Genomic DNA, 23,001 nt, shown 5'->3' on the forward strand with positions numbered 1-23,001 from the left:
ATAAATAATTTGTTAATGCTAGCAATCCAACACTACATGAAAAAGCCAACACTTTTCCAAATGTGTTAGCTACATTTCACTCGCCTGAAGATAATATTTAATATTGAAAATAAGATGCTATTTATGAAGTTTACAGTACAGCAGAGGAGAGGAAGCAATGGCTCTGAACTTAGCCTACCAAACATCTAAATGTATAAAGCAGAATGCAGAGAGTGAGAGGCGGGAGAGAGATTCATTCCAGAACAGATGGCTGTCCAGGCTCTGCTTGAACACATCCTGTGAAAAGCAGTTGACTTTGTGTCTAAGTTGGAACTAGAACTCATGGTTTCCTGGTTTCTAGCTGGGTGCCTTAACTGATTCTCATATAATGATTTCAAAGGTAATCAAATGACAGATCTGTCATATTCACACAACAGATTATAACCAGAATGTATATATAGACATATAAATTAATAAATGGGATTATGGGTGGTGGGTCCTGACTTTGAATTTATTTTTTGTGAAGGCAATATTCTATATCTTAACCTGGACTTTTTATTTTACTATACATACAAGTATCAATTATCTGCCAATTCTGTGAATAAACAAATCTCATCAAGCATAGCAGAAAGAAAGAAAATTGTAATAATTTGCATATATGTGAAAATGTAGAGCCAGCATCTCAAGGAATCAATACATTAAAAGGTATACCTAATTTCAGAGCCAATAGAGCAATAAGCAAATATAAAACTTTACCCATGAAAGTAAAGAAAATCAAGTGGAACAAAGTGTATGTATGTAATGATCTAAATGTTCCTCAATGTAAGTGAAGATATTCTTATTAAGTATGACACTATACCACAATAGCTAAAGTCAATCTACTTCAACCTCCACAATCATGGATTGTTATATGTAGCAATAACACATGATGAATTTTGAGCTTATTTTAATGTTGCAAAGTTGCAGAGCATTTGATTTATTCTTGTTACGCATCACTCTATTGCTCTGAAATCTCCCACATTTCTTGGTTTGAAAAACCCATATGTTTCCTTCAGAAATATTCCCATGGAATTGATCAAACATATAAAATCAAAGAGGACACAGGCAGAAATCTACAATAAGAGACAAGTTACATTAACAAATACTTCTGCCCCCTAATTACTTGCAAAACCCTGGGATTCTACCCAGTGGTGGGTTGCCCCTGGTTCGGACCGGTTCTATAGAACCGGTAGTAAAACCAGCGGGAGGCTCCACCCACCGCTTCCTGATGACATCAGGAAGCGAAGCACGCGCGGCCCCATTACAAACCGGTAGTAAAGGTAATTAGAACCCACCCCTGATTCTACCCAATATGTCACCAAAAGATTACTATATCGATTTAAAAAAAGTTAAGCAAACCAATCAAATTGAAAGACAATATTAAAAAAAAAATAGAAAAGATTTTATCACAGAATTACTATACAGTATATATGTGCATGCAGATGCAGAATAATAACAAATATCCAGAAATACTTTGCAACTTCAAATTAAAAGCTGTTCATCAGTTGGATAACTTGGGTATCTATTTTTGCTGACCCATGAACTGAGGACAAGAACCATCTACACCCCTAGAACACCCCTAGAATTTATATAAATTGTACACATAAATAATTCTCAAGCACAGTATTTTTAACTATATCTATGGTTGAAAATTAAAATTACTGAATTTAAAGGGTACAGATGGCAGGGTAAATTGAGGAAGGAGCAATGTTTCTTTCTTTTTTAATTCTTCCTAAACAAATATCTTCTGAATACTTCCCTTTCAGCTGGTTTCATTTTGGGTTAATACCTTTACTGGAATAGATTAGAAACTACTTTGGGGAAGATCCTTCAGTGCATTTTAGGCTTCTTTCAACATAATGTCCAATGCCCCTTCCTATTCGTCCTAGCAAATTTCATATGGTCTGACAGGGGAGTTTCCAAGATTGAATTTCTTTGCCTATAATCAGTACTCTCTTTCCATTCCTGAAGGCAAAAATCTGACAAAATGTCTGTGCTTCTGTGACATCCTCAGAAGTTTTTAACATAAACCTTATTAAACATAACTAAATGTGTTATTATGACTGTTGAAAACCTTGCGGTAAAGGCAGCAGAGTCTAAAATTTGACTTACAGTATTGTCTTGCAGATCCACTTACATGATACAGTACTTCTATTTAAAACTCAGCCACAATGGAGTAGAGATACTGTATGTGATTCAGGCCTATGCTGCTGGCTTAGTCTAATAAAGGACACAAATGTCTTATTGTCTTGCTTGACAACCTACTGGCCTTTGGAACCCCCCACCCCCACCTCCCCCACCCAAACAGTAGCATCAGATTCTTAATTACAAATTTCAGGGAAAAAATGAGCAGCAACTTTTGTAACTTTCAACTGTGCTCATACAAGTAATGACTGACAAAATGCAATCCACAGATTCTTAATAAATAAAACCAATAAATAAGATTGGTATCATTCAGCAGAAATAGAGAGATCTGTTTGTTTTGATTTCTTCTTCACTAGTCTTTTTTTTAATCTCAGATTTGATCCCTTCCATATATAAATAAATCTGTATTTTTGATAACTTTTCATTGGACAATCTTAACTAAACAAAATGTTCTCTATGTATTCTTGTACTGGTCTGGAAAACAGCCAAACATATAATGAGTGAGTATTTATAGGGTAATTTGGAGTTGCCCAGATAAGGTGGTTTGCCACATGACCATTACCTAAAAAACATTGATTGGCGTCTGAAACTCAGGCCTTACAGAAAAATGGAGGGTGAGTCTTATATCCCATTACAAGAATTAGGAATTAGGTCTAAGTCTCTTCCGTCTTCTCACCGTTTACTGAAAAAGTTGTAGATACCTGTTTTGAGATCCATTATTGGTCTCAATCAGTGGTGGCATTCCAAAAATTTTACTACCGGTTCTGTGGGCATGGCTTGGTGGGCATGGCTTGGTGGGTGTGGCAGGGGAAAGTTACTGTAAAATCTCCATTCCCTCCCCACTCCAGGAGAAGGATGCTGCAAAATCTCCATTCCCTCTCCACTCCAGGAGAAGGTTATTGCAAAATCCCCATTTCCTCCAGTTCAGCTGGGACTCAGGAGGCAGGGAATAGATGGCGGTGGAGCCAGTCAGAGATGGTATCCCTGAACTACTCAAAATTTCCGCTACCGGTTCTCCAGAACTGGTCAGAACCTGCTGAATACCAACTCTGGTCTCAATATACCCAATATACTTGCATACAGTATTGGTTGTCAAGCACAAAGCCAGCTGGTTGACTTTGGGCCAGTCATTCTCTCCCTCTCTCAGTCTTAAAGAGGAAGCAATGGCAAACCACTTGCAAAAATGGTAACAAGAAAACTGCAGGGACTTGTCCAGGCAATTGCCAGGAGCCATGACTGACTGAAAAACAAGCAGGTGCACACACACACAATATTTTCATACACTAAGATTAGATAGTCTTAGTGTAGACTTTACGTAGAATTTACTAATTCAGTAAAATGAGTTTGAGGAAAAAAATGTACACATTTGTAGCTTTGCAGCAAAATTGTATGTGTCAACAGGGTTGTTTAATGAATTTAAATACATAAGGTTTAAAGGATATATTAAAGAATAGAAAAGAATCGCCCATAACACGTTCATTACACGGGCTGAAGTAATTGAAATCTTTGCATGTAATCAACAGCCCTGGTTATTTATGGTCTGCATTCACGTTGCCTGGTTACCTATGGTAAGGCAGGGTTATTTTGAATTACTTTCTCACACTTTCTCAGGACTGTTGTAATTTTTTCTCCCTTAATGATTCAATCAGTCTTTCCCCAAGATAAACTCCAAGAAAGGTCAGCAACCTGTGGTATTACAGTTAAATCAGATTAATGGATGAATCACCTCTCCCTAGTTGTACTGTGTCTATTTCATTTCGCCCAGGAGGAGAGCCATGCTCCAGGTCTCATCTACTAATATGTGCCATCTGTTCAGGCCCAGGAAGAGAACTTCTTTATTGTGGTACCTGGTCTTTGGACTACCATCCCCCCAGAGATTAGATTGCAAGGCTTTGAAGAAGCGGCTTTGCCTCTGCACTTGGGGATCCAGATGTGTGGCAGAACCTGCCAATGGCTATACTGAATTTTGCTGAAGTGTTTCTGGAATACTGCTGATTTTATTTAATATTTTTAATGCATAAAATATGCTCTTATATGCTTTTATGTGGTTTTATACTGTATTTTTATTGTTTTTAGTTCTGCCTTTTTCATCGTTGTGAGCTCTCCAGAGTTATATGAGATGGGCAAATATCAGTAAATGAATCAATAAATGGCCCATCACCCCAGGGCTAAGGCCTCCATCCAGCCATGGGGCTCTGTATTTCTATTTCTCCTCCATCTGTCCAAGAGACCAAAACCCCAGTTTTTTTCCCGCATGGACAAAAGGATACAATGTATTGGCTTGGAATGCATTGCATAAAGTCACTATTTTCATTAGTAACATCCACAAAACCTGCCACCACATCCCACCATAATATTCTTTCTACCTAGCCTCCCTTACCATATCTGTTTCATTCTTTTCTTACTTGCCTGCCCTTGGAAAAGACCACCACTGCTCTCAACTGCAGCAGCTAAATTGAAGAATTTGCAATCTTTGTTTAGGTCCAGTGGTGACATACTGCCCACCAATTGCAGAGGGAAAGGGGGCAGTTTACAGAAAAGGGAGAAGATTTGCCCTCACTGCAAAGATGGCAACTCTGTCTTGAATCCTACTCTGGCAGGGCCTACAGATTTCTGAGTTATTCAAAAGTGAACTAACCTGTAACTTAGCCTACAGTTTCACACATTCAGAATTTGTCAATAGTACCCATTCAAAGTCTTGAGGGTGTTTCTCTGTAGAATAATTCTAAGGGGATAAAACAAGGAAAAACAAAGATCCCAAAGAACTGTTCTTAAGTAATAGCGATGTACAGACTGCAATAGAAATTGAAGGTTACTTTGTCCTAAGTTGATATGAGAGCCAGTCTGGTGTAGTAGTTAAGACATCAGGCTAGAAACTGGGAATTCTAAGGAGGCGGCAGTGGCAAAGAAAATTGCAGGGACTGATCCAGGCAGTTACCAGGAGTCAACACTGACTCACTGGCACAAGACACCCAAAACACATCCTAAGAAGTTAAACAACCCTACTAATCAAGCATGAGACAAAAGCAAATGAAACCTGCTAAATTGTTCATGAAGGATCTTAACTTCCAATCCCATTTCATTCTCTCCTCCTGTAGGCAGATGGCTTATGATCAACAATTCTGTACACATTATTCTGATTCCTGGTTTCCCCTCCTGCCATCTGCATCAAGCCACCCTATTTCTGCACTTATTGTAAAACAGCCTCTTTTACTTCCCTATCTTGGTGTAGCCCAGAAGGCACTTTTACTTTTTTTTTTTTGAAGCACTCCTCACTGTGTTTATTAAGATTCATCCGCCAAACAGATAAAATCGTGCCTATAAGGGCAACTTTTGTCAAATGGATCTGCGCGCTAATATACCGAGACAAGAAAAACAACAACGCAAAACAAAATTGTTCCTGACCCCACCCACCCACCCCCCAAAAACACCACCTTCCACTTGTAGTCTGTATATTATGAAATCACAAAGAAAAGTGATATTGAGTTGACTTCAGGAGCAAGGCAGCTTTCACTTCAGTTCTGTCAATGCTTGTATGGAACAAAAAAAAAAATCTTCCAGAAAAAAAAAACCTACTATGTTTATCTGTGCATCCAGGTAACTATTATCCATAACTATCCATAGACACATCAGCCTGTCACAACCTAGTGAAACTCCAGTTTCGTTGGACCATAACCACCAACCATTTGGACCCGTTTCGTCCAGTTGCATTGGGCCAACCATTTTGCGAGAGAAGGCGAGAACTGTAACCTAACGCAGGCGCGATTTTTCAAGGAGGTTTTTTTTTTTTTCAAGGAGTTCCCCCCGAGGGACCTGCTTTTTTTTTCATCCTCTTTTCACACTGGAGACGCCTCTTTCCCCGAAATGACTCATTCCCTGCCTTGCTTCTGCTGAGCTTGACCTCGCATCCCCACGCCCCGCCTTCCAAGCGACCTTTTCGGTATATTTCTCGCTTTGGAGGGCATTGTCCTCCAGGTTACTCTCAGCTCCCCAAACTTGAAAGGAGTAGGGAAACCTTAAGTCGGACCTCGGGTTTCCTCCTCCTCCTCCTCCTCCGTCCGTCTCCCGCAGTTACCCAACTCCAAATCCTGGCTGACATTAAAAAAGGGGAATCCGGAACCCCCTTTCTGTCTCTCTCTCTCACACACACACACCGTCTCTCGAAATTCGGGAAGAAACGCCTCTTACTTGAGAAACCGACGGGCGGTGGGAACCTCCGACAGGGGCCTCTCCTCACCAGCCCCTGCCTCTGCGGGAGGGAATTTGCGGAGAGACGCGCTCGCAAGTGAAATCCTCGTCGGTTTGCGCCTTCAGGATCTCGGCGGCGAGCTTTCGCCCACCCCCCACCCCACCCCCCGTTCCAACTTCAGCTCCCAAATCGGCGCGCTTCTCCCCCGACGCCTCGGCTCTTTTCTGCCCACGCCCGCTGGGCGCTTCTGCTGAAGCTCAGGTTCGGTTCAGGATGAGTGGAGCGCTCGCTTCCTCATTTTCTCCTTCGCAGCCCCAACTATTTCCTCAGCGCCGAGGCTCAGCTGAGCAACACTTCCTCGTCGGACGAAGGACGCAGCTGTCTTCATTTGCTTAAGAGCCTTTCGGGCCGATTAGGGAAGGGGCGGAAAAGAGCCAGCTTTGGGCAAGTAACCTGTTCAAACCGGGCAACGGGCGCTTCCAGGACTTCCGCGGGAACGTGGCAATTTCAAAAGTCGAGCTTTCCGCCTGCAAGTCTGGCAGAAAAGTTTGGGGAATTAACATTGGTTGTCACAGTCCACCGCCTGCGTGACCCGCAGGACCTTGGCTTATGTTTAAAACTTTCCAGAAAGATAGCCGTGTTAGTCTGCCACTACAAAAACAACAGGCTGATTGTAGGTTACTTTTAATACCGATGTGGCTCGGCATGGACTTTGTGGATTTGTTTTATTAGGTTTATTAACTCGATAATAAACGTGAGCGTTCTGTTCAGTAGACCCTTAAACTGAAAACAAGATACAAGACTCTGAAGGGAGAAAAAAAAATCTGACACGAGAAGTGATCTAACAGGAAAATTAGCTCTCTTTCGTTTTGTTTTTTTCTTTTTCAACATAACTTAAGGTACCTGGAAGAAGGTCTCTAGGGCAGGCTTCCCAGATAGGCAGCTGCTAGCATCCCTTTGGCTTCTGTCCCACTTCGTTAAGATGCAAGAAAGCAAGAAAAGGCACCATCTTGCTTATTCTCTCTGGGAAGATAGTCAGATCATAGGGCCCACATTGGTAACCTGAGACATGAGCACAAACAGTTCATCTTACTCAGTGGTGAAATTCAAATTTTTTTACTACTGGTTCTGTGGGCATGGCTTGGTGGGTGTGGTGTGGCTTGATGGGCGTGGCAGGGGCGTGCAAAATCTCCATTTATACCCTACTCCAGGGGAAGGATACTGCAAAATCTCCATTCCCTCCCCACTCTGGGACCAGCCAGAGGTGATATTCGCTGGTTCTCCAAACTACTCAAAATTTCCGCTAATGGATCTCCAGAACCTGTCAGAACCTGCTGGATTTCAACCCTGAGTTTACTCCATTGGGGGTGGCTGGGTTAGAAAATGGATCAACAGATGAGAAACCATCTCATTCACTCACTTGCTGGTGCTCTCCCCTCTCCATGGCATCCTAATGAGAACTGAGCCAAAATAGTCTAGATTTACATATCAACCAATGAGAGAATTGAAACAGGAAGTGCAAGAATATAGTCCTTTGTAAAGGAGAAAACAGGTGAACCATTACTCCTTGGAGGACAGGAAAAGTACAACATGGAGGCAAGAAGCAGCTACTGCTTCCTTTCACTGTTTTTGGGAGTGTGGATGGAGTAGATAAGTGTGCTAAAGAAGAGAGACCAATTGTTGCCTTTAGTTCTTACTGAACTTTTGCACTGTTCCAAGGCCTAAGAAAGAATATAATAATCTTTTGCTACTCAATCTTTCCTTTGATTATTCAACATTTACATTCAGCATGGAAACAGCCTTCTCATCTGCAGACCTGAATTTTTCCTCCAGGCAATACACTGGTGTGCCAAATGTCTGCTGTACCATTCAGAAAAACGAAAGGAGCAAGAGAAACATCTGTTTCCGTGCTTTTATTGAACCTCTCCAAAAATCAGGCAACAGGTACAGTCTGTCAGCCTTCACTGTTGGGTAGAGGAGGTCCTGTATCAATGGAGTTTGTGCATTTATTTATACACAGTAATTTTTTTAGACATATTTAGCTATTATCTTTAAAAAGTACCTGAACCATCTATATCAAATTGCTTAGGTTTATGTTAAATGAGCCCATGGAGGGGGGAAAATACCAGGGCTTTAAAAAAAAAAAAAAGTCCTTAGCCTTTACGTGTAGTCTTCCACTTACAACCATTCCTTTAGTGACTGTTCAAAGTTACAACAGCAGTGAAAAAAGTGGCTTATGACCATTTTTCACTCTTATAACTATTGCAGTATCTCCCCATGGTAACATGATCAAAATATTTGGATGCTTGGCAACTGGTTTGTATTTGATGGCTGCAGTGTGCCGGGATCATGTGATATCTCCTTTTCTGACAAGCAAAGTTAATGCAGAAGTGTTCACTTAACAACCGTGTTACTAATTTAACAACTGCATTGAGTCACTTAACACCTGTGTCAAGGAAAGTTATAAAATGGGACAAAACTCACTTAACAACTGTTTTGGTTAGCAATGGAAATGTTAGGCTCAATTGTGTTCATAAGTCGAGGTCTATCTGTATTGTCTATATTTGACACTCAATTCCATATATTCTAGTTAACAAATAAAGCAGTACCCTGTTTCCCCGAAAATAAGGCATCCCCTGATAATAAGCCTAATCAGGCTTTTAAGTGCATGCGCTAAAATAAGCCTCCCCCCGAAAATAAGCCCTCCCCGAAAATATTTAAATGCAGAGCTGGAAATCAGATAAGATGGCAAGAGGAGCCCCATCTTGCTCCACGCACCCCAAAATAATAAGATCTCCCTGAAAATAAGGCCAAGTGCTTATTTTGGGATTCAAAAAAATATAGGACAGGGTCTTATTTTTGGGGGAACACGGTACACTGAAAGCTTTATACTGTGCTTCTTTTCAAAGTGTATTTAGGAACATTTTAAAAAAAAAATTGCCTGCAGTGAATTCCCAGAATGCCAAGACATTCGCAGCCACTCCTATGCAAAGATGTGAGCGACGAAAAAGTTAAGAATAAGTTATGCAAGAGCTGGATGTCTGTCATTTCAAAATTTCCCAACCAGCTGGTTAAGTCAGTTTCTTTCTTTCAGATATTATATTGTATTAACAGGAATAAGAGGAATAATGATAGTAAATGTATTGGAAATAGATATAAAAATACACTGCTTTTATTGTTTCATGTCTCTGGAGTGAAAAATAGTTCCAGATGTTGATATTAAACAGTTAAGTTAAATTACATAAAGGTAATAGCCTTTATATAGAATAAATCATTCGTAAAATAAGTATTTGCTTTCTTCTATGTTACCGAGATATTTCATTGATTGCATATTGGTGAGTCCTCTCTGTACAGGTAGTCTTTGACTTATGACCACAATTGAGCCCACAATTTCTATTGTTAAGTGAGATATTTGTTAAGTGATTTTTGCCCCATTTTACAACCTTTCTTGCCACAGTTGTTGAGTGAATCAATGCAGTTGTTAAGTTAGTAACCTGGTTGGTAAATGAATCCGGCTTGCCCATTGACTGCTTGACAGAAGGTCGCAAAATGGGATCACATGACCCTAGGACCCAGCAATGGTCGTAAGTATGAACCAGTTACTAGCATCTGAATTTTGATCATGTGATCAAGGGGATGCTATACAGGTTGTAACTGTGAAAAATGGTCATAAGTCACTTTTTTCAGTGCCGTTGTAACTTTGAACGGTCACTAAATAAACTGTTCTAAGTTGAGGACTACCTGTAGTTCTGTGTAGATGAAATCTCATGCTGCTAAAATGGTTTCTTTCGATGTGCACAGAGTATTGCCTTTATTGACAGTTGGATCCCATTTGCTATCATCACACCATTTAATTCTGTGTTTCTTCAAGTGTTTCGAAATAAGCCTAAAGATACAATTCTGCTAAACAAGAATTTCCTTAGGTAGAATTCAATACTCACAGTACTAAAAACAGATCTATTGGGTCTTCTCTAGCACATTTTACTAATTTTCTGTAACAAGGGATTCTGACCGGTGGATTCTAGAATGTCTTTGTCAAATATGTGGCTCATTTTATAACTTGGGGGAGAGAGCTACTCTATTAGTAAAGATGCCTATAGATCTTGTAATGAATAATCAGGGATGAGTATGTAAAGGACACATTTTAATTTGAATTAAGATGCATTATTTTTGCTCCTTGGATATTTTTGTGGTGTCCTATACTTGTGTTCATTTTAATTAGGAATACTTTAATCTTAATCTCATTTAGTTCTCAAGAGGGCAACCGATTAATGGAATTGGAAGACACCAATTGCCCCAATATTCACAGACGAAGAAAACACTTATCAACCTAGTGACCCCAAGTTGTGTTGGCCCGTAACTACAAACATATTGGTGAAAAATGATTGTAACAGTAAATCGAACACAATGGCAATTCTTTAAAGTATTCTTTTAAAAATGGCGCCCCTTCCTACTACAAAGATGAAGCTGCTTTTTTATCTGTTCTCTGCTTAATATGCATTTCTTTCCTCAAACTCTTCATCTTGCTTGTTATGTGTCTTGCTTCCTCCTCTTTCCAAAATTAGCCTTTGCTATTCCTGTATTTCCAGATTAATATTAATGACTCCCTCTCCCAACATTCCCAAGCTTTAAATCATTTGAGACATAAATTGAAGTGGACATTTCTTCCCTCAGTTATATCAGCCTGTTCTCACCTCCAGTCCAGGATATTAATTCCTCTATTTGAGGGAGAGAGAAAAATTAGGAAACCCCTAGGAAGCCTTTCCTTTCAGGTCCCAGTATTTGTGGAAGGGAATGTTATTAAGGTGAAACCTTGATTATTCAGACAGATATACTCCTTCGTGTCCTGTCTCAAATTTGCAATTTTTTTGTCCAAAAGCTCTCCCTCCCTACCTCCCTCCCCTCTGAAATCAGTTAAGAATGAGTAGAACACTCACTTCCTCATTTTCTTTTTGCAGCCTTAAGTATTACTTCTGTGCCAAGGCTCAGTTGAACAACACTTCAGACTTTTCTGCATTGCAGCTTGTTCTTCCATTTGGAAACTGGATGGAAATAAAGCTGATTTAGGACATTCTGAGTTCTAACTCTTTTCTTCTCTTTGGCCATGGTGATACATGGCAATGTGAGGTTTCCGGATCAGGATAATGTTGTAAAATAGTCACAAGGCAGAGATGGTATTCAGCAGGTTCTGACCAGTTCTGGAGAACCAGTAGTGGAAATTTTGAGTAGTTTGGAGAACCGGTAAATACCACCTCTGACTGGCCCCGCCCCCATCTATTCTCTGTCTCCTGAGTCCCAGCTGATTGGAGGAAATGGAGATTTTACAGTAACCTTCCCCTGGAGTGGGGTGGGAATGGAAATTTTACAGTATCCTTCCCCTGCCACGCCCACCAAGCCATGCCACACCCACAGAACCGGTAGTAAAAAAATTTGAATCCCACCACTGTCACAAGGATAATTGTTTTTCTACCTGCCAAAGACATGCAAAGTGTCACATAGAAACTAAGAAAGAAGCTTCTTGCCTAATGTTGTATGAACAGGCCAGTGGTGTTATGACCAATCTGTTATGCAGACCTCTCCTTCTAATTCCACTTGCCCTTGCTGGTTGCTCTGCTGCAGATTCCTTCTCCATTTTTGTTCATGCATCATCTCCAGACCCCACAGCACAAATATCTCTCCTCTGTTGCCTGTGAAGTCTGTCCTTTATATCTTTGCACTAAAAGGCAGAGGGCCTATTCCAGTGGTGGGATTCAATTTTTTTAACAACCGGTTCTGTGGGCGTGACTAACTGATAATGTGACCAGGTCGCCGTGGCTATGTATATAGCTGAAAAAAATCATTTCTGACCGATCCTTGCACTTTTGACTGGTCCTCACACTTATGACCATCTTCACATTTATGCCCATTCAGTGGTGGGATTCTACTGGTTCGCACCGGTTCGGTAGAACCGGTTGTTAAGTAGTTAAGCAGTTCGGAGAACCGGTTGTTAAAAGAAATCTCCTTTTGTTTTTTTCCACTTTACAGAGTTAATCTTGTAAGGAATTACATTTGGTGTTGTTTCCTAGCCTAATCTTTATTGCCCTGCTTACAGAAACTGCCTCTCCGGCAGTATGCCTAGACTTACTGTCACTTCCGGTTCCGGAGGTTCTCGGAGGTTTTTTTTTTTGCTTGACTTTCTTAAAGGGGAAGGGTTGTTTTAAACTTTTTACACCGCTGTTGGGAGGAAATACTCCCCTGTTGGAGTTCTTCCAGCCAGGTTGCAATGATCAGCACTTTGAAGAAATAATTGAATAACGAAGCAGAAGCTTTTAATGACAAGGAACCAAGATGAGTGACATTCAGCTAGCTAGAAAGATTGACCTTCAAACGTGAGTTTACCTACCCTTTCTGACTTTTGGTCTAAAACTGGTTTTTGGTGAAGTTTAATTCTGTGCTTGATGATGTTTAATCCTGTGTTTAGTGATGGAATAATTTTCCCTATTCAGTTTTGCTTGGAAGGAAAAATGTTAATCTCTGTTCCTGAAAAGAAGCAGCTTTGGAAATCTGACTAGTCCTGTGTCTATTTGTTCTGGTAATTGGTTTAACAAGCAACAGCTACTCTGTTTGCTGCTTTGCTTCATTCTGAAGAGCTTAAATGATCTCTCTGCTAAAGGGTTTCACTTTATGAGCAAGAGTTGGCTGCTGATAGTTATCATTGCATTTTAACTATTTTAATTCCTCAAGGTGCTCTGGCACCCTCCCTGATTTGTAACTCCAATTTGCAGGTATTTCTAATCTAATGATTGGTATTTAGGGCAGCTTTTTGCAAGCAAAGAAGCTTTTTGTATTTTTCTACAGGTAATCCTTGATTTACAACAGTTATAATGGCACTGGAAAAAGTGATTTATGACCGTTTTTCACACTTATGACCATTACAGCAAACTGTCATTAGGGCAAAGAAGCGATGCCACATGACCACCTGGCCATGCCCACCCAGTCACATGAAGCACCGCAGTTGTGAAATGAGTGACATGATTGTTAAGAATGCTGCAATGGGCATAAATGATGACCAGTCATAAGTGCGAGGACCAGTCAAAAGTGTGAGGACCTGTCAGAAATAACTTTTTTCAGCCCTCTGGCTAGTCCTTTTCTGCATATGGACTACTCAGAGGGCTGAAAAAGTTATTTTTGACTGGTCCTCGCACTTTTGACCGGTCCTCGCACTGGTCCGAACGAGGGGCAACCCACCACTATGGTTTTTGCCCTATCTTGTCACCATGGTGAAGAGAAGCAGTTGTGAAATGAGTGACATGGTTGTTAAGAATGCTGCAACGGGCATAAATGTGAGGATGGTCATAAGTGCGAGGACCAGTCAAAAGTGCGAGGACCGGTCAGAAGTGACTTTTTTCAGCCCTCTGAGTAGTCCCTATACACATAGCCACGGCCACTCGGTCACATGATCAGCTAGCCACGCCCACCCAAATAAGCCACGCCCACAGAACCGGTTGTTAAAAAAATTGAACCCCACCACTGGAACAGGCCCTCTGCCTTTTAGTGCAAAGATATAAAGGACAGACTTCACAGGCAACAGAGGAGAGATATTTGTGCTGTGGGGTCTGGAGGTGATGCATGAACAAAAATGGAGAAGGAATTTGCAGCAGAGCAACCAGCAAGGGCAAGTGGAATTAGAAGGAGAGGTCTGCATAACAGATTGGTCTGGTGGCAACAAAAAATCCACAACTGGGAGGGACAGATCAGATGTCATTGAGGCTAGATAATAATGGATTATTAATTATTATAATTAATTATATTAACTGTAATATATAATTATAATTATTAATAATAATAATTAACCCTAACCATTTGGGAAAGAATTATTTTTCCCTCTTTCTACTTTCTGTGCTAAAAGTAAGTGGAGAAGTATAAATACAAAAGCAGCTAACAAAATGAGCACATCAGCTTGTAATTAGAGACCTGTGTGATCAGGAACCAAAGGAGCAAGATAGTGAAGCGTCAGTTAAAGAGCTTTATATATAAAAGAATATATAGTTTGCTAAACTAAGACCACTCTATCTACATTGGAAATAAGAGATTATTTACCCAAAACACTGTAAAAGTAAATATCCCGTTAACTTACAGAAGAACAGCATGTGCGCGTGCACATATGAAAAGTTCCCATCCCTTTTCCCAGCCTTCACTATGATGGCTTGTTTAAACATGCTTACTACAGGCCCCGAGAGGGGATTCTGCTGCTGATTTACATATCCCATCTGCAATGGTAACGCATCACTTTTTTCATGGGGATGGAGTTGACAACATTTCCATTGATAGGGTTTTTGTGTGAGCCCCATCCTCATACTTGACTTCATTCTACTTGGTGCATCCGGAGTGGATAATTTTTTTAAAGAAGGAAAGAAAAAAACCCTCTAAGCTTTCACTGTTTGATCAGTGAATTTGATAAAGGAGAAAAAAGTCTTAGTCCACAGCCCTTCAGAAGCAGGCAGCAACTCAACTGTCCAGGACAGCATGGCTGTGGAGAGCGGTGACCACTAACTGAAGGGAAGAAAATATTTCTCCCCCACTGCTCAGTGCCCAAATACGATGGGGCAGTGGCGGGTTGCCCCTGGTTCGGACCAGTTCTATAGAACCGGTAGTAAAACCGGAGGGAGGCTCCGCCCACCAGCCCTGATGTCATCAGAATGCTTCATACCCCGTTGCGAACTGGTAGTAAAAGTAAGTAGAACCCACCCCTGGGATGGGGGCATTGTCTACAATGAAGGTGATGGCTTCAAGTAAGAAAATTGCCTTCCTGTTGCATACCAGAGAAAGATGTGTGGAGATCTCCTAAGTTCCATGAACTGAGGTGTGTGGACACATTTATTTAAAACATTTATATAACACCCACCCCCCTTGTACTAAACCCTGTGCAACAGGGGTGGGTTCTACTTACCTCCACTACCAGTATGCAACGGGAGTGCACACCTGCCTGCACATGCAGAGAAGCTTCTGAGCATGCGCAGATCATTCATGATGGGTGGGCGCAAGTGGGAGGAGCCTCCTGCCGCCGTTACTACTGGTTCGCAAGAACCAGACCGAACCAGGAGCAACCCACCCAGTGGTGGGTTTCAATTTTTTTTACTATCAGTTCTGTGGGCGTGGCTTGATGGGCGTGACAGGGAAAGGATACTATAAAATCTCCATTCCTTCCCCAATCCAGGGGAAGGTTACTGCAAAATCCCTATTTCCTCCCGATCAGCTGGAATTTGGGAGGCAGAGAATAGATGGGGGCGGGGCCAGTCAGAATTTTTACTACCGGTTCTCCGAACTACTCAAAATTTCCACTACTGGTTCTCCAGAACTGGTCAGAACCTGCTGAAACCCACCTCTGAACCCACCACTGCTGTGCAACTTACCACCAAAAATAAAACAACATCTATTTAGCAACAAAAATATTACCAACAAAAGACCTGGCACAATAGCTAAACTGGTGGAATGTGGTTCAGAGTCTCAGAAACCAAGGAGATAAGCAGATTAGCCTGGAATCCTTGGTATGTGGGAAGAGAGCCAGGGTGGATCCTCCCTAACTCTTCACAGGTTATATCTAATACCTAGGCAGATGTGTGCTTTTGTCTGGAAAGATTCCCATTTATAGGCAAGAAACAATAAACTACTCTGAGTAGCTTTTGGTGTCATTCTTGGTTCCCTGTGCAGCCCACAACAAGTTCATTTTACCAATCTCACCATATTCCAGCACTTAAGAGAAAGGCTGGGTCTTGAGCACTTTTTGGAAGGTTAAAAGGGTGGGTGGGCTGCCAAATGTCCAGATTAAATTTACATCCTGTAAATAAAATGGGCAGAGCACTATAGAAAATTTTATCAGGTGAACAACCACCTCATTCTTTCACTTGCTTATGCACTTCCTTCTCTGTGACATCCTGATGAGAACTGAGCCAAAATAGCCCACATTTACGCATCAACCAGCCAGAGGAAGAATTGAGATAGGAAATGCAAATAGGTAGCCTATGATATGAAGAGTATTTACATTACTTTCACTCAGGGGTGAAATGCTCCCGGTTCGGACCAGCTCGGGCGAGTAGGCAGCAATGGCGGCGGGCAGTTCGGAGAACCAGTAGCAAAAATCCCTGCCCCACCCCCCACGCCCAGCTGAGCCCTGCGATCATCAGAGCCTTTTTTTCTTTTAAATGGCTCTGACCAGCCAAGCTCTGACATCCCAGCTGAGTTGCCTGCTAATCAGGCAACTCAGCTTGGATCACCAGAGCCATGTAAAAGAAAAGAAGTTTCTTTTTTTCTCCCCCCTTCTCTCCCAGCCTCCAGCTTGCTTACCTTAGCTGCTGATCGCATGATGATCGCAATCCATGCATCAGCAAGCAACTGAATCTCCCTGCCTGCAATCAAGCTCATCGGTGAGCAGCTCTTTCTGCCTGCTTGCCTTCCTGCCTAGACTTGTGGACTTCAACTCCCAGCAAAGCTGGCTGAGGAATTCTGGGAGTTGAAGTCCACAAATCTTAAAGTTGCCAAGGTTGGAGACCCCTGTTCTATTGGGTAAGTCTTTTTCCCTTTGGGAGCTTTAAAAAAAATAGTTAATTGGGGGTTTTTCTGGTTGTTCTTTTTTTAGCCCTAGCCATTTAAAGTTTAGGAAGTTTTAAATTTAGCTGCTTTTATATAAAATAAAAATAAATTAAAATAAAATAATGTTTGTGCAGCTTTCTGAGATTTAGTGTGTTTCTGTAGTGTTTCACTCTAACTACACAAACACACAAAATCTCACAAAGCTGTATGTGGAATTTTGTGTGTGTAAAGTGTGAAAGTTGGTTTTTTGGGCTTTTTGTGGCTGTGTGAGGTTCCTGCTTGTTGCAGGGGCCATTTTGGGTCTAGCACAGCTGCTTTTACATTGTGGGTGAGCCAGTTGTGTTGTGTTGTGTTGTGTGTGTGTAAAGTGTGAAAGTTGTTTTTTTTGGCTTTTTGTGGCTGTGTGAGGTTCCTGCTTGTTGCGGGCCATTTTGAGTCTAGCACAGCTGCTTTTACATTGTGGGTGAGCCAATTGTGTTGTGTTGTGTTTTGTAGGTTAAAAAGGGCAAAGAAGTGACATTGACTTGGCCACGCCCACCCAGTCACCTTACCACCAAGCCACGCCCACTAATTAAGCCACACCCACAGAACCGGTAGCAAAAATTTTTAGATTTCACCCGTACTTTCACACTCCCCGGTATTTACGGGACCGCCTACTACCACCAATAGCCTCCCACCGGCCAGTACGCTCTCATAGAGAGGGACTCCTCCGGGTGCCGTCAGCCAAACAGTGTCGACTGGCGGCCCCTAGGGGGAGAGCCTTCTCTGTGGGGGCACCTACCATCTGGAATGAGCTCCCCCCGGAGATACGGAGGATCCCGGATCTGCATTCCTTCCGCCGTGCTGTGAAGACCTTTTTATTCCATCAAGCGGGCTTGGCCTGATCTCTTCCCTTTTTAAAATATGTAAATTTTAATCTGTTTTTAAATTATTGGGGTATTTTAATTTGTCTGGGCCAAAAAGTTTAATTTGATTTTATCGGGTTTTTAAATTTTGTGTATTTATGTATTTTATTGTTGGCTGTTCACCGCCCTGAGTCCTTCGGGAGTAGGGCGGTATACAAATCAAATAAAACCTAAACCTAAAACCTACTTAGGACACCAATTATAATGAGTGATGGATGTCTTGCCAGATATATGAAAAGTTGAACTAGTTGTCTTATATAAAGTAAGTAAGGTTAGGAGGAACAGGGTGCTTCGGAAAATTATATTCTACATTTCTTTAGTTTTAGAGTGTCACTATACGAGTATTCTGTGTTACTTAGTTGAGTATGTTTTTCAATAATAAAGAGGATATAAATTATATGCATGTGTGTGTGTATAAAAATAATGGACATACTAGTACCTCTCCAACTTTTTGATCTATTAAACTCATCATGTAGTTCACTGAATGCATTTCTCTTACCAGATGTGCTGAATTGTAAAAATGTGACTATTACTCTAAAGTAGGTGTGCCAGCAACAGCCATGCCTAAAGTTAATGAGGGTATCTGGAAGTATGTTAATTGGTTAAATTAGATTCTAAAAGTTCATAACTAAGCACAAATAGGTTTGTAAGGTTGAAGATAGTATTGCAAATGATGTCACTTTGAATGGCACTCAGTGATGCCTGTATGTTGTAATTTTTAGACAAACCATCCAGATAAAAGTAGATTAATGAAACAGCTGTGGGTAAAAACTAGAACAAAACTATGAGAAAGAGATGATGTTAACAATGAAATAGCTGCTGTGAACCTGAACAGTATTTTAAATCAGTGTTACAGATTCTAATTATTTAGGCATTTAGCTCACTTCAAAAAGATTGGCAGAATTTCATTAGTCCTTAACAAACATTCCCAGTGCTATAGTCTAGATTGGGAAACTGAAAAAAGCAGAGTGAAAGAACTTCTCTTGTTGTCAAGAAAACTACTGAATAAGGCCATGAAATCATTTACCAATAGGTTTGATTTGAAAGTGGTGTCATTTTCATCTTAAATATAAAGCTAGCTTCCCGCTATAATCAAAGGGATGCACACCGCTTATTGTACTGAAGAATTGAACATTATTGAGGAATGTCTCCCAAAATCGATTTTTATTCAATAAATATGGTTATTATTGCAGTCAAGAAAATTGTAGAGTTGCATCATGCCAAAAATTCCCCCAGGAAACAAGATCTAATGAATTCAATCATATTGACTTCCATATTATTTATTGCCAATATGTAACACACTCAACATCTTATTTAAATTGCAATTAATGTGTCAATGGATAACAAATGCTAAAACATCTATTTAAAATGTTTAAGACGTGTCAATTTGAAATGCTACCAAATATAAAAGGATGACATTCAATTGAATCTTTGATTTTGGCAGCATTAAAGCACCTGCAGAGAGGACCAAAAGTACTTGCAAATTTTCAAACAGCATTTGGAAGTTATTTTTGTTGTTGGTAAAAAAAACACACATAATGGTTTGCAAATGTTACCAGTTTTGATTATTATCCTGCAGATCACATTGCTATTAAAATCACAACAGCAAGTATAAATTCAGATTCCTTATCACAGGATGGATTGGACTCTGAACCTGCATTTTTATAGGGCCTTCCTTTCTTCAAAAACGTACATGTGGTGGAAATCATATTTGCTTCTTTAAGCAAAATGAAGCTTTGTCCTTAATTATCACTTTTTATTTCATGAATAATCCACCAGTAATTATAAGAACTGCATGCAGGATCTTTATATTTTCTCCCTGAATAGTGAATGGTATACTATTCTGTAGAAGTGTAGGCATCATCTTAAGAAAAACTGTAGAAAAAAGATCTAGAATTCTGCTATTCAGCATCATATATTTATGGAAATTATAATTAGCTTGGATAAAAATATCATAAGCCAATTAAGAACCCATGCAGATATTTTAATGCACAAAAGAAATACTAATTTTTCTATAGCTGGAAAATATACCATTAACATTATTAGTAGGCATTTGTGTTCCAATGTATTTTTTGGATTCCTGTAAATTGGAAATTCTCTGTTGGATTTGTTCTTGTTTCCAGCAGATGGCACAATACATTGCAGGAATTTAGAACAATAATATGACTACATTTTTTATTATTATTGTTGAATGGCTTTAAGAGGAATAACTCTGCTTTTTTATTTGCATTTGCATTAAAAATGTTCTCTCTTTTGTGACAGCACTAAGAAAATGCTGCAAACACTGGTTTTTAAGTTGTTTGTTCCCCACAAAAGGGGAACTTTAGTGAATATTTGTACTTTTTTTTTCTTATGTATTATGTAATTCTGGTGATTAATTTTAATGATCTAAATAAATTAGAATTTTGTTAAGCAAAAATATCAAACCAGACGAGCCTATCAATTGGGAATAGAACAAGAGAGAGAAAAAAACTTCCATTGGGGACAGCAAGAAGTATATTTCAACTTCAAAAAGAAAAAAGAAAAAAGAGTCAATTTATTATTAGAATAGAATAGAATTCTTTATTGGCCACACAAAGAATTTGTCTAGGTGCATTCACTTTCGGTGTACATAAAAGATACATTCATTAAGAATCATAAGGTACAACACTTAATGATAGTCATAGGGAAACAGTCAATATAAATCTTAAGGATACCAGCAACAAGGTTACAGTCATACAGTCATAAGTGGGAGGAGATGGGTGATAGGAGCGATGAGAAGATTAATAGTAATGCAGACTTAGTAAATAGTTTGACAGTGTTGAGGGAATTATTTGTTTAGCAGAGTGATGGCGTTTGGGAAAGAACTGTTCTTGTGTCTAGTTGTTCTGGTGTGCAGTACTCTATAGCGTTGTTTTGAGGGTAGGAGTTGAAACAGTTTATGTCCAGGATGCGAGGGGTCTGTAAATATTTTCACAGCCCTCTTTTTGACTTGTGCAGTATATAGATCCTCAATGGAAGGCAGGTTGGTAGTAATTGTTTTAATTCCCAAATATATATAGTATGTAAACAGATATCAGGTTTGGGAAAGAGTATAGAGTATTTTCATAATAAAATGTAGAGATCAGCAAAAATAATTATTTAATATGCCAATTTCTGAAGATGAAAAAAAGGAAGCAACATAGAAGCCAAAATTGAATAACTCTCCAGAGCCAGGTGTTTTTTCTGCAATATATTATAACATCAGATTTAAAAACTTATTCAGTATCTAGTGTTTTAAATGTCTGATTGGCCATAGAATAGTGCTTCAGTTTATTTATTTAGAAATTCTTGCCAATTCCTATCATATTAATTTGACTTAAAATTCTAATCTGGGGTGTTTTTATCATTTTCTGATTTAATTTTAATAGTAAAGTTCTGAACTGACACATTAATTTCTTTGTATTTGCTCTAATTCAGTATTATTTGGGAAAAATTGGTGGAGTCATTTTTTGCCTTCTTTCTATTAAATGCTTAAATTTTTATAGTTTCTAAATTGTATTTCATTATTTTCTTTCTTTTTCTTCCTTATAAATTTTTTTTTAAGTCCTACAGAAAATACTTTTTTTTGTTTTCTTATTGTATCTTTTTTTTTTTATTAGAACATTCTGAGAGACATACATTTGCACTGCTTCTCCAAGTTACTTTTTATTCATCTGCTCCCTTCCAATTTAAGTTGTGCTTTCTATTCAATTTTTTGTTTGTTTTGGTGTATTTGGTATCATGGTGTTCTCTTGGCTTCACATCTTCTACTACTTTTGCAAAATGCTGGAGGATTATCAATACCAACGTGCTCTGGTATTATTGCATTTTTGAAAGGATGGCCAAAGATACGTATAACAGATGAAAAAGGCAGAAGAAATGGCAAACAGTGAACATCTTATCAAAATACCCATCCCTGAAGCCAGTGTCTCCCTTTTTATTGTCAACTATGATTTCATAGATATTGCACATTTTACCCTTATTGTTCCAGCTAAGCCTGTGAAATATATTCTAGGCAAATCAGAAATAAAACTTCCTAGTCATTACTTTCAGATCAAGAAACATCCCCTCCCTTCCCCCAATTTTTGTATATTGCCATAATTTTCAGAGATATCCAAAATGATTTTATGTAAGGAAGCACGTAACAGACCTAACAAAATAGATTGGGCATGTTAGGCATATCTGTGAAGTTGTAGCAAATGGAGAAGAAGCACCACGTTTGTTGTATTTTGAGATATCATGTTACTCATCGGAGGAGGAAGAGGCAGCAATTAATGAAACTGCTTTTTGCCTTTCTGTCTCTGCCAACACAACTGATTCAGGCAGCATATTCTAGCCTTTATCCTTGTTGCTAGGATGGAAAAATCTAATACAAACATCTTAAGTCTATGGCTAAATGCATGGCATATACTGAAAATAGCCAATGATAGCCAACTCTTACAAAATGTTCACCAGCTTTGAAATTGAGTAGGACACACAAGAATTATTTAAAGCAAGCACAAATGAGAGGAATATAAAATGGTGGTTTATTAAGATGAAATGTGTTTGGAAAGCTGGCATGTCAATCATGGGGCCACTGGTTGCTAGGGCAACTTCTATGTACAATATGCTCACCCAGAAAATTCCAGGACTCAGATGGTAGTCATTTAGAATTAGCAAAGAACAGGTTAAATAAAATAGCTTGAAATACCACTTTAAGATGTACTGAGTGGTACCTAGATGATGAAGCAAATCCTGTTCATTTTGTTTTCATCAAGCTTTCTTACATGACTTATGAATCTCATGAATACCAGCTGTGTACTGCAGTGTTATGAACCTAGAAACTAATGGGAGATGACAGACAGGGAAAGATTGATTCTGAGTTGGGGAATGTTAAAGAATTGAAGAAGTGAATGAGAAGATGATGGAGCTTCTACAGTGATACAAAGGATTTTAACAATCATTATTCAATCAAAACCAAAACTTTTATTTCTGATGGATTGATGGACGTTCAATTAGAAAAGGGCCATGGAAGGTTTTTACTTTTTACTTTTGCATGCTTAGTATATACTAGCTATTTCTGTAACAACAAACATATCTAATCAAGTCCAAAAGTTAGAATTTAATTTTTTTCTGTTTCAAGACAAGAGCTAGAAGCATTTCCAAGTAGAAATGAAATTGGATGCAACAAAATAT

The 23,001-nt window shown here is 39.5% G+C and overlaps 1 protein-coding gene across 3 annotated transcripts in view; it reads right to left on the reverse strand.

Annotated features, from left to right (window-relative positions):
- The window catches only part of SYK (spleen associated tyrosine kinase), a 38,153-nt gene extending 31,328 nt beyond the window's left edge, over positions 1 to 6,825 (reverse strand). Inside the window, exon 1 of one of the 3 annotated variants that reach the window (XM_034410027.2) lies at positions 6,352 to 6,825. The gene's annotated coding sequence lies outside the window, so the exon portion shown is untranslated. The remainder of the gene's footprint in view (positions 1 to 6,351) is intronic. The other 2 variants (XM_034410025.2, XM_034410026.2) reach the window with 2 other exon arrangements.
- Between the last annotated feature and the right edge of the window lie 16,176 nt (positions 6,826 to 23,001).

Source organism: Pantherophis guttatus, chromosome 2 (genome assembly GCF_059756535.1).
Source record: "Pantherophis guttatus breed Tessera chromosome 2, ASM5975653v1, whole genome shotgun sequence".
In the NCBI taxonomy this organism is placed as follows: domain Eukaryota; kingdom Metazoa; phylum Chordata; class Lepidosauria; order Squamata; family Colubridae; genus Pantherophis; species Pantherophis guttatus.